Source organism: Anoplopoma fimbria, chromosome 24, assembly GCF_027596085.1.
Source record: "Anoplopoma fimbria isolate UVic2021 breed Golden Eagle Sablefish chromosome 24, Afim_UVic_2022, whole genome shotgun sequence".
Lineage (NCBI taxonomy): Eukaryota > Metazoa > Chordata > Actinopteri > Perciformes > Anoplopomatidae > Anoplopoma > Anoplopoma fimbria.
In genome coordinates this window covers 7960660-7975528 of record NC_072472.1, presented here as the reverse complement: position 1 = coordinate 7975528, position 14869 = coordinate 7960660, and positions in this window count along the sequence as shown.

The following is a 14869-nucleotide window of genomic DNA, read 5'->3' as shown; positions in this document are numbered from 1 at the left end:
ACTCTAAAGTGTCTTAAAACTTGCATTCTCTCAATTTACCAGCAGGGGGCAACTTCTCAGGTGGCCAAAATAAGTTAGAATGTATGAAAGTCTATGATAAAATTATCCTACTTGAACAGGAAGGGCTCGTCTGTGTCTTTTTGAAAAAAATTGAACAAAATAAGAGTTTGCTGAATGTTGGATTCATTATTTTTCTCAAGAATGTGGCCGAATAGTAAATATTACATTTAAACCTGCCGCGAGATCACAATGTAAGCCAAATACCGCCTGGCCTGTCTGTTCACATTCCAAATGCTTGGATCCATGGATTTTTCCCTTTCCAGAAAACACTACAAAAAAACAATATTTGGTCTAACAGAACATATTCATCATTTTTAAGAGATGAACATTTAGTTTTAGACCCTCCATGGGCTTTCCCTTAGCTCCAACCTCAAGCCACAGTGTGGTAGTTTGCATTGGCTTCAGACTTGTTATATTGTTAACAACTAAACAACTTTTAACAGTGTTTTAATATCAATTATACCTATGTGCTAGATCTGTAGAACAGTGTGATTACTGTAATCCAGTTAAGTGCTTGTCAACCTACAGTGTCAACCTCAGGTTGGCATCTTCTTAAGAGAGTATATAATAATATATATTTCTTCCGTTGGGAATTAAAGTTCACATTAAGTGTTTCAACAGCATGAAGCCCTATAGAGTGCTGCTGGAATGGCGTACTGTTGTAACAGATGTTAGTATCACACTGGATCCCTCAACAAAAAGCCCCAGGGTCTTTTCAATTGGGTTTGGATTATTTCAGAAAAATAAACTCTGTGGCAAACAAATGTTTATAATACAGCAAAATACTCTTCACAAATGAATGAATTCCACATTTATGATCTTTGAGGAGTAAATGCATTTGCCAAAAGTAAAAAGCTGACGTTAGGCTATACACTAACTAAACCACGGCCACGTGATTTCACATTACAACCACTCAGCTAAAGGCGGACTAGTGTTTAGCGTGATGACAAATGGTTTCATTTAGCCACTTGAGAACAACCGCCTTTTTTAAGTCACATAAATTCTCTTAAAGGATCAACTAACGTATTATATGTGAAAATCTCTTAAACTTGTGTTTTCCACAGACATCTAACAAAAAACCTATTCATACAACCCACTGACTTCGAGACAAAGCAAAGACAAATTATAACTCTTTATAATAAATTATAATTTCAGGGTTTCAGGATTCTTTCCTGAAGTACTCTATTGTGAACTGAAACTGAAAAACTGCAGTAACCATACATTTAGGATATTTGTTGAATACGTGAAGAGAGAACTAAAAGGGCATTAGAAAAAACATTTTACACACAAATATACACACACACAAACACCTCCATTTCTTCCCAGTGTCACTGTGTGAATTTGTTTGTTTACCTGTGTTCAATTGCCCTCGGTTTGATTCCCTCCATCCTTTCTTGAAGGGCTGCTTAATAGCCTCTTTCCTTTCAGATGAGATTGCATGGACATCTTGGAAGGGGCCAAAAAGCCCAGAGATAGACTAGTTTAGTAGGAAGTCTGTGTACTTAAATTAATCTCACATCACTGTAATGAGTGAGGGAAGGACTCAATGGTGAAATGGTGGGTGAAGACAATAAATGTGGTAAGATAGGCAGTAAGGAGAAAAGAGGAAAGGAAAAAAAAAGATTCAAATGCATGTTCAATGATTGGTATAATGTAGCATTAGATTCAATGTGATGCTTTATAGACAATATACAAGTCTCCTAATCCATTACATCTCCCAGTAATACCACATACAGTCACTCTAGGACACTTAATAATATCCCTGAGGTGCAGTAAGCGCAGTGCATACACAATTATATTGATCAAAGAAAAGCAGCGAAGGAACTGAACAAATTCATCATCTCAGATGTTATTTGGGAAAAGGAAAAAAAAGTGATGTATACCGAAACAATCTTCAAAGAATAAAAGGGATGTTTAGATCAGCGTATTATCCAGCCTCCTCCTCATCAGTCTACTGTGCTGCCTGGCTTACTGTGTCTTTTCTTCCTACTGAAGTCGACTTTCACACAAGACCCCATGGTGAAAGAGACTGGAGGCTTTTCCTGCCTCTTGGACACTGTGCATAGAGAGGTGACCCAGTTAACACACACACCATAACCCTTTTGAAATGGGGGATTCCTCTGTTCAAAAACTGGATCAATAGAAGAATATATTTGCTTGCTGCTGTTGTCCTTCCAAATGTGGTGCAATCAGAGGCAGTTTGATCTGTGTTGGCAGGAGTAGAAGCATTACTAGTAGGAGCTCTATTGATGTCTGCCGTCATCGTATTTGCAGTTGTTGTGGTGTAAAAAAAAGTAGCTGTAGTAGTTGCAGTGGTTAAAGTTTGAAATTCTTAATTATAGCTGGAAGCTTGGTCAATGCCCCTGGATGTAGGAAACCAAAGCACAAGCTACCCTTTAGCATCTGTATGTGATTTCAACTAACTCCAATGTAAACCAATCTAGATCATTTTAAGACGGTTAGAGCAACTGACTCAGTATAAAGAGTGAGAAAGTCCACATACAGCAGGCAGTATGGGAGATCGTACAGGTTAAACAATCACAGGACTTTCACCCAGGAGACTACTGTCCATGTCTCCTGGGTGTCAGCATTTAATAACTTTACCTTAGTTTTGTGACATAACGTCTTTTTAACCAATGATACTTGCATGACAAACAAGCTTATTTGAACCAAAAACACAATCTTTTACTAAAGCATAGCCAAGTACTTTTGTTGTGGTAAAGTAAACATAAAAACTAAGGTTATTTTTATATTTGCATGTAATGAGTGGAAACACTTGCTCAGTGTTCAGAGTATGCGCACCTCCATCTCCACCTTTTGTTCACCGCCAAGGTATTACACTGCAAGGCCACAGCTGTCTTTCTTTCAGGAGGAAATAAAAAGAAACACCTCTCCTCCCCTCATCACCCATTTCTTCATCATCTCCCCCGTCCAACAGCACACAACACACACAACATGTACGAGTCTTGAGCAGAATTCAAAACCTATGAACTCCTCCCTCGCTCTCTTCCTTGTGCTGTTTTTTTCCCCACATAATGGTCATTCACATGTACAATTTGTAATGTTTCATTTTTATCCTTAACCTTCAAAAATGGCATTTTTATTTTTAGCATTTGTTATATTAAAGGCATGTAAAAACTCTGATTCCCATTGGGCTGAGTGGAGGCAGTCCAGCTGCTGTGTCCATAGTGCTAAACCAGTGGACCGATGGCAAACGACACAGTAATCACCTTACAGTGTTCCTGGGAAAAAGAAGGCCTGCTCACCGCAGGGAAGCTCCGTCCTCACAGCTAATCCTTTAGCACATCTCTCTCTTTCTTTCTCCCTCTTCTCTCTTCTTGTTTCCAATATCTGTGCTGGAATCATTTAGGATAACCTTGATTTGTTTTTCCCCTAATCAACTCCGTCAATCTCATATAGCCCTTCCCTTATATCTTATTCACTATGGAGGGTTAAAAGTCTCAAATCCTATCCGAATTTCATGCAAACTGTGTCCGGTCTATGTCGATCAGAGGGGAGACACCCTAGGCAAAATTGTTGATTTTTCATGCACTGGTCAATTCTGAATTTTTTGGGCTATTTTGCTTCCTTAACATGTCTTCTTTGAGACTAGTGGAAAGAAAACATTCTATATGCACACTAAGGTGTTTATTGTACTTCACCTTCTATATTTGCATCTGTAGATTTCTCCTTAATACACCAAAAGTAAGTAAAAGATTATGCCTCATTTGCAATACAAAAAAAGAATTAATCAACAATACTCAACTGGGGACACTTAATGGTGATATCTATTAGTTCTATCTATAATATCTATATAATAAGTTTTTACCCTATTCACCTGAAGTCTTTAGCAAAATGTATGCATTTTTACTATTCATATCTTTAAAGGCCTTTCCTACAAAATGAGGTTTTTCTCCACTTCAGTAGCACAAAACGTTCCAGTCTGAAATGCTTTACAGAGAGCTTTGTTCATACATCATTCAGAGTCTGATTTATAGAACATGTTATTCCTCAAAACATGGAGAAAATTGATTTTTAATGGCTGTTCACATTATGTTCTGATAATGGAGTGTTATAAAAAAGATATCCAAAAGAGATATCAACAAAATGGAATAAAAAATGTTGTTCCATTTGCATATTTTTTTCATAAAATTTCAGAAAACTTGTAATAGATAAAGATGTACCGCAAGTAATCACCTTGGGAAGTTAAGAATGTTACTCTATTCACTGATAGTGTTTCTCCTTGAGTCTTATATTCATAGCTCCTACAATATTGCACTTACCAGTTTAAATGTTGAGCTCTGGGAATTCAGTGACATTGAGAAAGACAAACTATCAAAACTAGAATATGTGAGTTTCATCAGACAAAGAAGACATCATCTGAGCTGAAATTGTGTCTTAACAACTCAATGTCAAGAGTTTTGAAAAACCCTTATAGTCATCGTGAAATCCGGACAAACTGCTTCAGCGGAGCCACAGAAGTCAGAGGTTGAACCTGATCAGCAGAGATATGATGAAGAGAAGCAGTGGCTCACAAATGCTGCTCAATGGCATGTGACTTCCTACGACCCATCTTTGTATGCATCAGTGTGTGTAATGATGAGTGAAAGTCATTAAAACAAAGTAAGTCATTTCATACATCGTACATTTTAAAACCCATTCATTACTACTTTCCATTGCTATTGAGCACCACATCTGGAAAAAGGAAGGGGACAATGCACATTTAGATCAGTGGCAACAAGTAGTGAAGCAAATGTGGAAGTGCCTGAGGCCGTGATCACACAGGGCAGAGGTGACACAACAACTGAAAACAGCTCGACAACAGCTCTGACACAGTCCATTTCTACAATCCCCGGGTCCAGGCCCAGCTGTGGCCCCCTGAGTATACCAGGTCAGGGCATGGAGCCTCTGTGGCTGTTTGGCCCCAGTGTGGCATCATGATGCCTTTAGCCAAAATAATTAAGCCAGCTTTACTGCTATGCTGGGTTAAAAGAAGAAAGAGGACCATTGTCAGGTATTATGTACCAGCAGAAGAATGGTTTGAAAGCCGATGTGTCGATGTACAACGTATCCTCATACTTCCGTTTGTATGATATTTTACTTAAAGTTATTTCCCATTTTCTTTCTTATTTCTTTCATTCTCCCACGAATGTTCACCAACATGACATTCATGGCGCCTGCGCTTGCCCCTGCATTGCAGAACCTGTTTAGGCAACAAAACTATTTGGTAAGGTTTAGGAAAAGATCGTGGTTTTGAGATAGAACAAGTATGTTTGTTATGTTAAATAACTACGTTTGTGGTATAAGTGGCGTTGTAGAGACAAGGCCGAGACGAGACTTATACACTTGAGGAGCGTTTATTTATAATGATACTACCATTAAGTACTCAAGTTATGTAACAGAAAATTGGATGGTTTCACAAGGGGCACAACAGTTGTCTCCTGGGTGAAAGTCCTGTGCTCATTTGCCCTGCATTTACAGTACATTAATTCTGCTGCATTCGCACCTAAAAATTCAAGCTTCCACTACAACGTAAAAACGTGAAAGGCCTTTGCTAGAGCCAGTGTTTGGTTTGTCTTGATTTGAGCTTTAGTTCCAACTGTGACAGTAACAATAAGTAATAGGGGTCAGTAATCGTTGTGGTAATGGACCAAAATAACAATTTATTTTTGCACAAAAAATCTATCGAGGCCCTGTGTTGCTTAAGTATCGTTTTCAAAGTTTGTTTTAGCTGTTTTTCCTCTAATGATGATCAATGGCTTGCAGTGCTTTCCAGATATTCCGTTGATCATCACAGCAAAAGAAAGAGAATCAAACAATGAGCAATTTTTTATCCTGATACTAGACTAAAAATCTTTCCAAGGAAACCTGCCACCCTGAGAAAAAAACAAAAAAACAATAACATAAATCAAGCAACACCTTGTCAAGTCAGTCAGCGGTGTTGGGAAGGAGGCAGGGCAATAATTGCAGCCGTTTCATGTGCGTACCTGTTGTGTCAGCCGCCTCCACCGCCCTTCATCCTCTGTCTGTCTGTTCTGTGGCCAGAGGACGAGAGTGGGCAACAATACTGCCAGCTGCGGCCACAAGCTGTGAGCGAAAGCCATTCATTTAAGAGGAGTTTTTGTTCAGCTTAAGAAGTGAAGTGGGAAGTTATTTCTTTGAAGAAGCCCCCTTCTGAAGATTTGCTGATCAAAAACCAAATGTTCTGTAATTTGCCGGAACTCCTGTTGCACTTTCTTTGAAAGGTCCGGTGCAATAAGAGAAAGCTAACACGGAAAAGAAAATGGGCAGTCAAGGTTTCTGTAAAATATATGTGAATGCACTAAATATGTACAATTTTCTATGATCTTGGTAATATATTTATAAATTAACTATTTAGATATAAGTATGTTTTTTTTATGTTGTGGAAATTAAAGTCTACTATGTTAATCTGTCAATTATAGTTCATCTGTAAAGCCTAATGTCTTTTCAAAACACTTGTCTTTACAGTGTCTTTATTATCACAGTATGATGAGTCAGTGTCTACACTGTGCACCAAAGCACAAAAACACAGATGTAATTATTGCTTAAAACAAGAAGTTCAACCAACGAAAAAAAGCTATAAAGACAGAAAAATGTCCTACTGTACATAATAATCACTTTCATGTTTTTCTCCTACCTTGGGAGTGATGTGTCAATCAAAGTACAGATGTATTAATATAGTGAAATACAGCACAAGGCAGCTGTGCAATTTTCTTTTGTTTTGTTCTCAAAAGCGTTTGAGATATCAATTATTTATTGGCCTGTTTCCCCCTTTACCCATCTATACCCCTTTATTTGTTTATCTTCTATTTAGACACACCAAATACATAACTGTATATAAATAATATCTGTATGTGCAGCTGTTCATTGATTTACACCAGAAATGGGCTGGGCTGGGCCTACATCCGAGATGATTGTAAAAAATCTAAACTGCCTCATTACTGTGTTAAATTGTTTTCCAATACAATTCATACTTCTCACATATATTCTCATATTCTGTATGAGTTAAGCTACTCACTAAATATAATATTTGATTCTTACCGTATAACTAGATTAATCAAATAATAAAGCATATTCTGCCTTTAAGTCTAAACTGAGACTAAAAACTCCTGTAGATGTTGTGGGAATTAGTAATATACTGGAAAAAAAGCCACTTCAAAAATAAGTTTAAAAAAACAACAATAAACATAAGGTGTTTTCGTTGCAATTAGTAAAAAATGAAAAAAATATATAGGAATGGTAGGATTTCTTGAAATAAGATGCATATTTAGGATAAATATATCTTGGAATTAGCTGGGAGAACTCAATTTGAGCAACATTTCAATGATATTATGTTGTGTGTTATATTTAGCCCTTTATTGCTCAAAAGTTGTATTATCAAGATATTCAAGATGCACTGCCTTTTGGACATATTAATAGACCAATATACATGGTAATATGTTTCGCTTTTCAGTGTAGTAATGATGATATATATAACGATAATAAAAATAGGCCGATGGGCCTTTTATTTACATGGGTACAGTAAACTGGTTTACGATGAAGAGAATTTGTGTTCACATTTTATGAATTAGTTAAAAGTTAAAAGTTTTGCCGCAAAGGATGGCACATTGTTAACAGGGCAACTTAGTGCTACAAAACAAACAACAAAATAAATCCAAATATGACTGTAAGGTGTTCAGATCTGTTCAGAGCACATTGTCTGTCTGTTAAGGTCATTTTAAAAACATTTTGAAAATATATATATATAAAATAGCCTTTGTTTTTTGTTTTTAACATTTTGCAATATTCAAATAATATTATGCCATGGGGATTTTTACATTCTTATAATATCCCATTGCATTCTTCCCAAGTACATCTAGGAAAAAGAGCTCTATGTCCTTCCAACATATTTTGGTAGATGCAGAAAGACAAACTTCAGCTCAGAACAGTTTCTCCTTGAGTTAAAGAACAGATAAAAACATGTAGACGACTCTTTGAACTACAAGAAAGTTGGGACAGAAGAGGGGAAAAGAGAGAGAAAAGATTGTGTGAGGAGAAAGTTTCTTGGCATCATTGCCACAGCAGGAAGTAAGAGCTGCGTGTATTGTGTGTGTGCGCGCTATGATGTAACGCTGATGTGATTTAAAGGTTGGGAAGCAGGGATGAAGCAGAGTGTTCTGGATAGGAATGCATGGCTGGCTGGCTCTTTGCTGAGGCAAAAGCACAACAAAAAGAAAAAGGGATAAGACAGGAGCTGCCTGGAAATGAGAAGGCTGAAACGTGGCTTTGTCTGAAAAAACAACAATCTGAAGAAAAAACAAACACACAAAGACAAAAAGAGAGAAAGGGAATCTGCTGTTCAAACATCTGCTTGTGTGTGTATAAATTTTTTTTAAAAAAAAGCAGCTCAGCCTCAGGTATATTCAGCCTGCACTCTAATCTTCTCTACAAAGCTGACCTTGACAGGAAGTGTGGCCTTCTGTTTCATCAACTCAATTCAGCTTCACTGAATACATTTGACTGCTTACACCAGTTTACAAGCTTTCACTGTGGAAAATTATTACACCGCTTGGCACAAAGTACTACCAACACTGTTATAGTAGCATATCATCATGATGCTTATTCTGCCCAGGCAGATGAAGAGAACACTTTGTACTGGACAGGACTGCAGCAGCCAGTACATGGAATGATTAACTGCTTATTCTGCGTAGACATAAATTAACAGGAGTTAACTTTTTTTTTTTTTATTTGCAATATTTCCTACCTTTCACAAAGCCATAGAGGAACCCATATACATGTTTTTTTAAACACAAAAAGGTTGTTTAATGTGCACAATACATTTTCAATTCCTCTTGTTGAAATTTAAAATTAAAAAAGGCATTTTTAAGCCAATATTTTCATTCTAAAAAATGTTTTTAAAACTTTTAAAACAGGGATGCATATTAATGTAGTGATATGGTCCTATACTTTAGCCACTAGGGCTTGTTTTGACAAGGTCTCAGAAAAACAATAAACAATCTTTACCAATACTTGATCACAACATGTTTATTTCATGATCTCACCGCGGCCCATGATCCTTTGTGTCTGTCACTTCCAGTAAGTTTTTATCCCAAAGTTAGAACAAATACAGCCATGTGATGTCCAAACACAGTGAAAAACCTTTAGCTTCTTTCCCGACCTTTATCATACACACACAGCACCTGGTGCTCGGAGGCACATTACACTTAAACATAAATAAAATACATGGCTACCACAATTCACATGCAGGCAAAAGTGCATCACATTAAAGCAAACACTTGAATTAACTAAAGTGATATGAGAGTACCACATGAGAACAACAGAATGGGTTCAAAAAGAACAAGGGTTTTATTTTTACATGACTTTTCGAGAATGGTTACTGGCAAAAGTAGAAGTTTTATAATTCAAAAAATATTGCAGGTGAGTTAGTTTAAAAACACCCTGAACATTCTCTATTTAGTAACAGTATTTAGTTCTGTCAGCCTGGTCAATGCATACGAATCTATCTGCCCACTATGCATTCAGGACAAGATGCTATTGATAGATATTAGGCTGTTGACTCACTCCCTCAACTCTTGAATAGTCCATCTAGGGAAGTTCCTCAAGTTCCTGAAGGGAAGTCAGTGAGGAAATGTCGAAACGACGATTGAAACAAGGAACTAAGTTGTCACGCGACTGTAGCTACTTATTGCTTTTATCTGGCATAATAAGCGTCTTCAGGTTTTAACTCTTAAGTTTTATGATCCTATCACATGATAACATGGTGTTTTAAGATGACTGACTGCTTGTGTCTCCTTGCTCTGTTGGATTCCATTATAGCAACTTCATTACGTTGTATCGATCTCAGCAGTAAACCTTCTGATGATGGTCAAACGATCCAATCGATCCAATCCATATATAATACCTTAATTATAATCACCCGGAATTGTCCGTAAAAATAGCAGATTACTGTAACAATGAAAACTTGGGGGATTTATGTTTTATTGGTTAAAAATTAGCTTGTAAACTGGCTACTTGTGAAACACTCTGGTCCCACATGTCGTCTCTCAACCCCAACCCCAGTCTCAAATCTCAAGTTGCTAATCGGACTGTAAACAACAAGCATTGCACCGAAAAGGAAGTCTTGGCCCAGAACCTCAGAAATATAGCCCCTCGGCCCAAAAGGATAATCCATCATCAGAACTATAACCAAAGGGATTCTGAGATTGCTAGAAAAAAGACGTAGTAATATGCTTAGGACGCAGTTCCAATAATTGACTATAGGGTGCTGTCTCCAAAATACTGCATGAGATATTAAAAGTGCTTTATTCAATATTCAGAGCATTAATGGAGCAGCAGACAACATGCACACAGTTTATATGGAAGTTTAAAAGGAAGTAGCTTGCTGCATTCTTTGCAACACTACACATAAGTTTTGATTGGAATTAGATCCCATCCACTTTTTGTTTTTTAAACATGAACGTCCATTTAGAAAGTGATGCGTGATGTGACACACGCTGTGTCCGTGGTTTTCATGGACTACAATCATGGTTTGTTTCATTTGATTTTGTGAATTCATGCTTCAAACGTTGTAACTTTGATCACGATTAAAGGTTGACAAAGACCTGCATAAATGGCACAAGCTTTTTACCCATTAGCTCATTACCACACATTGACTAACGTCCCCTCTAACCAAGAGATAGGTGAGGTGTGTACCAAACAGCTTAACATCCGCTACAGGCTGTGTGTGTGTAACATCCGCTGTGTGTGTGTGTGTGTGTGTGTGTGTGTGTGTGTGTGTGTGTGTGTGTGTGTGTGTGTGTGTGTGTGTGTGTGTGTGTGTGTGTGTGAGACCACAGAAGTAAATGAGTGTTCGGACAGGAAATATCCACAAGGCTCTCTGCCTTTAGCTATCTGTGTGTAGGATCAATCCCAGGCCATAGAGGACCACACTGGACCATTGTTGTAGTATGGGGGAGGGATGGCTCCCCTGAAAAGGATCCTAATCTGGGGTGTGCAAAGTTGGGCTTAATGGTGGCAGTGAAATGAAGTCTGCAGCACAAGGGAAGAGGAATGGCATGAAGCTTTGAGGAGGATGTCTAAATGGCAATTTTGACACAGAGACATATCATTTATATTCAGTATATGACACTTTGGTTCCTTTGAACAATTAACCAAGACACAGGTGTGCATGTAAAAGTATAATTTAGGTTTTGTTTTAGCTGTAAAAAAATACTTAAATATCAAGAGTAAAACCTTTTTGGTGCTGTGGATCTATTCTCTTCAGAATGCTTAATAATTGATGAATTTGAATGCTGATGTGATTTAGACTCCATCTCTTAGGAACAGCATCATATCTTATATTTGTTGTGTGACTGTGACAAAGAGATTTGTGTCTCAAGTCTGCAAATAAATGACAAGGAAAGCAAGTTAAATCCTCCTTCTGAAGTGTGGTGGAATATGAGGTCTTGCTAACTCAAATTGACCAGCGTTTGTCTCTTGTCCTCGTTACATAATTTATCATCATCCAGTCTTATTAGTAATTATGAGAAACACAGACAACACAAGTGGCACTTCATGGTGATCTCTGGACTTTTCTAATCACTGCAAGTGTTGTGCATGTTAATGAATATAAAACTGAATTATGTCATGCGTGGTTTGTTAAGAGTATGTGTAACATTCATTTTGACGAGTTCATTTTTATTCTGAGACATTTTAACCAATATCTGATTGGTGTTCCCCCATAGAACATGCAGGCGATGCTGTTAAATTGAGTTAGTCTGCCACCTTTTGGACAAATCACTAAAGTTCTTAGGTTTAATGAAGACTGTTCATGAGGTATGTAAAGCTTGGATTGAGCACAAAAAAAAATATCCACAGGCATTATTTTACTATTCTCTGAATTGGATCCAGTTAATTAAAATAAAAAAATATGATTAATTGAATATCAATGGTATTTTTAATGTTAACAGAAAGTTGTATCATGTAAATTATCATGTAACATGTGAGCCCTGTGTTTCAGCTGTTAAACAGCGTTGCCAGTACCTGTATGTTGGGATCATGCTGCTCTCTAGTGGTCAATACAAACAGCTGCATGGTACATGGTGAAAACATCACGAAATAGCCTTTGTGACTGATGGAGATGCACAAAAAAACCATTTCTTTTTACAATCAACACTTGAAAAAATGAAGGCACCTGCAAATAACAAAGTAGTACGAAATGTAAACCATACTTTCATTAAACTTAGATTTTTTTTCTTTTTACAAAATCTACCAAAACACTGGCCATGAGGAGAATCTTGGGTAGATGATGGGTGATGATGAAACAACATTTAGATCACACTTTTTAAATTGAAATCAAACACTATTGTTAAGCTTGTTAACAAGATATTTAGCTAAGGCTGATCTATAGAGAGACCCATAAAGTGCATATGGAGTCTCTAAATGACAGGGGATGTATGTTGTGTGTATACATATGCAGCTTTTACATTTGTTTTGTTGTTTTTCTCTCCATGAAACAGAGAAGACAAAGTAGAAATACAGAAACATCATAGTACAGATAGATAATAAAATCAGTTAAATCAGATTCTTAGGAATTGTAATTGCATTTTACAATTTAATAGGGAAATTAGATCATATTCAGATTCTCCTTTTACATCTCTGTGTCAATCTGTAACATGTAGTATCATTTTAGTATCATAAATGAGTGAAGTTTGTGAATTTTTGGTGTTTGGTTGAGAAAAAACATTCAAACATGCTGCTCCTGGTGTGTTGAATGACTCTGGATGAACTCAAAGATTTTAAGCCTGAAATTACAGGAACCAATTTTGCAAAAGTTGCCTTTTTTTTTTTCTTGGAACATGCTGGATATTATTCTTAGGAAATAAACTGTTGTCCCTGGAACTTATTTTATTCTGTTGTATTAGTTTTCAGCAATACTACGTGCTGCTGAGCTGCCTTGTCAGATTGGATTTAGCATTCAGCATGTCACACACATAAACTGGAAAGGTGAACTCACAGTGTGAGTCAGCAACGATCACTGCTGTAATGTTTGAATGAAAACAACCTACAATTGGCTAGCCCCGCGTCTAGACCGTGTCAGATCTGTTTTTCAGTGCACGTCTCACACAACAGATACATTCTAATTATTATGATCATTATTTAGGGGTCAAGTCTACAGGTCAAACTGTTTTCTCCCACAGTGTCTCTGGCCACAGAGCAGCAGCAGAGCAGAGGCTGTGGGGCCACGATGCACTCAGGTGTGTGATCACTTGCGGGTCCTACTGGCCAGCAGGAGTCAGCAGTCTGTAAATGGCAGTATCAAACAGTCAGTAAGAGGTGCTGTGGGAAAGTGTAAGTCACTGCAACCACGAGAGGTCCTTGAGCATGCAGTCATAAATGAACACCCAAAATATAACACTGATTACCCGTGAACATTTACCTTTGAATTTGCTCTCCATCAACTCTGAATACTCCAGTAGTTACTGCAATTTAATACATTATAGATAAGTATTTATTATTAGTAGTACTTTCTCAATTCTTTATTGTAAAGGTTGTATAGGTTATTCTGGATACATTTTATTTATATATATATATATATATATTATATTATAGATGGTATTTTAACTACAAATATGTATATTGATTAAAATTGTTAAAAAAACATATTAATTAATAATGAATAATAATTAAACATATTGCTATGTATTTTATTTTTTATTTTGAATATGTTGAACATGCTACAAAGCACCACACAAACCTTGTAATTGAGGACAAAAACTTTACATTGTGTTTAGTTTTTTCTTAACCTTTATTGAACACAAGAATTTCTGGCAGACTTCAACATGTTCTTTCCTTCTTTAGTCAGTTAGGAATCAGTATTTACAGCAGTGACAGAGGACAGTCAGAGGAGTGGGAGCCTACCAACGCTCGGGCTTCATTATGAAAGCTGTTGTTTACAGAGAGGAGCTCTGGATCAATGGCAGTGACCTGCTGTTGCCAGTGGAGGCTCAAGTCCCCCGTCTGACCCAATAAGAAGCATGTTGGGTATTTCCCAGCATTGTGTGTTGGTGATTCGTACTGTGAGACAGAGAACCTTGGCAGAGATTTTGTTTTTTGTGTGTTTTTCTCTTTTTCAAGCACTGAAAAATTCATGATTCTGAATGAATCAAGCGGTGAACTCAAAGAGAAAAATGCAAGGCTGCCTCTGTGTCATTCTTTCATTGCTGAGGAAGGGGGACTGGCTCACCCGATGTCCTCCCCAAAAGTATTTCAGGAGCAGCCTGTCATGGGCAGAAAAAGTTTTCATGTAAACTTGGTCGCACATTTGCAATTCCAGGACATTTTCAAGCATGTTTGTGGACAAAACAAAAAAAACTCACATAGCTCTTTTTGTATAATTGCACACTGTATTTCAGCAGAAACAGTCAAATTTGCTTATGACAACTATACTTCCTTTAATTACATATCAAAGCTTTGTGAAGCGAAAACTGTTTTCTTTTGAAGCAAAAAATAAAGCGTTTGGGAAACCGGCTAAAAGCTACACAACACTTGACAGATGATCAATACAATACATTAAGCCTTCATTTTTTAAAATTTTGTATCAGAAACTGTGATAATACCTTCTAATTTAATTTGCATGCTTTCATCTCACGAATCCAACAATTTCTGATATTTTTAGAGAATATGGGACCTGAGAAAAGTGTCATTGTGTCTTATCCTAATGTAATGGAATGGTTTGCTTGATGTGGTTGTCTCATGTGATGCCAGTTATCTAGGATGAGGTGTCAGTATGTCCAAATGTTTTCTTTGA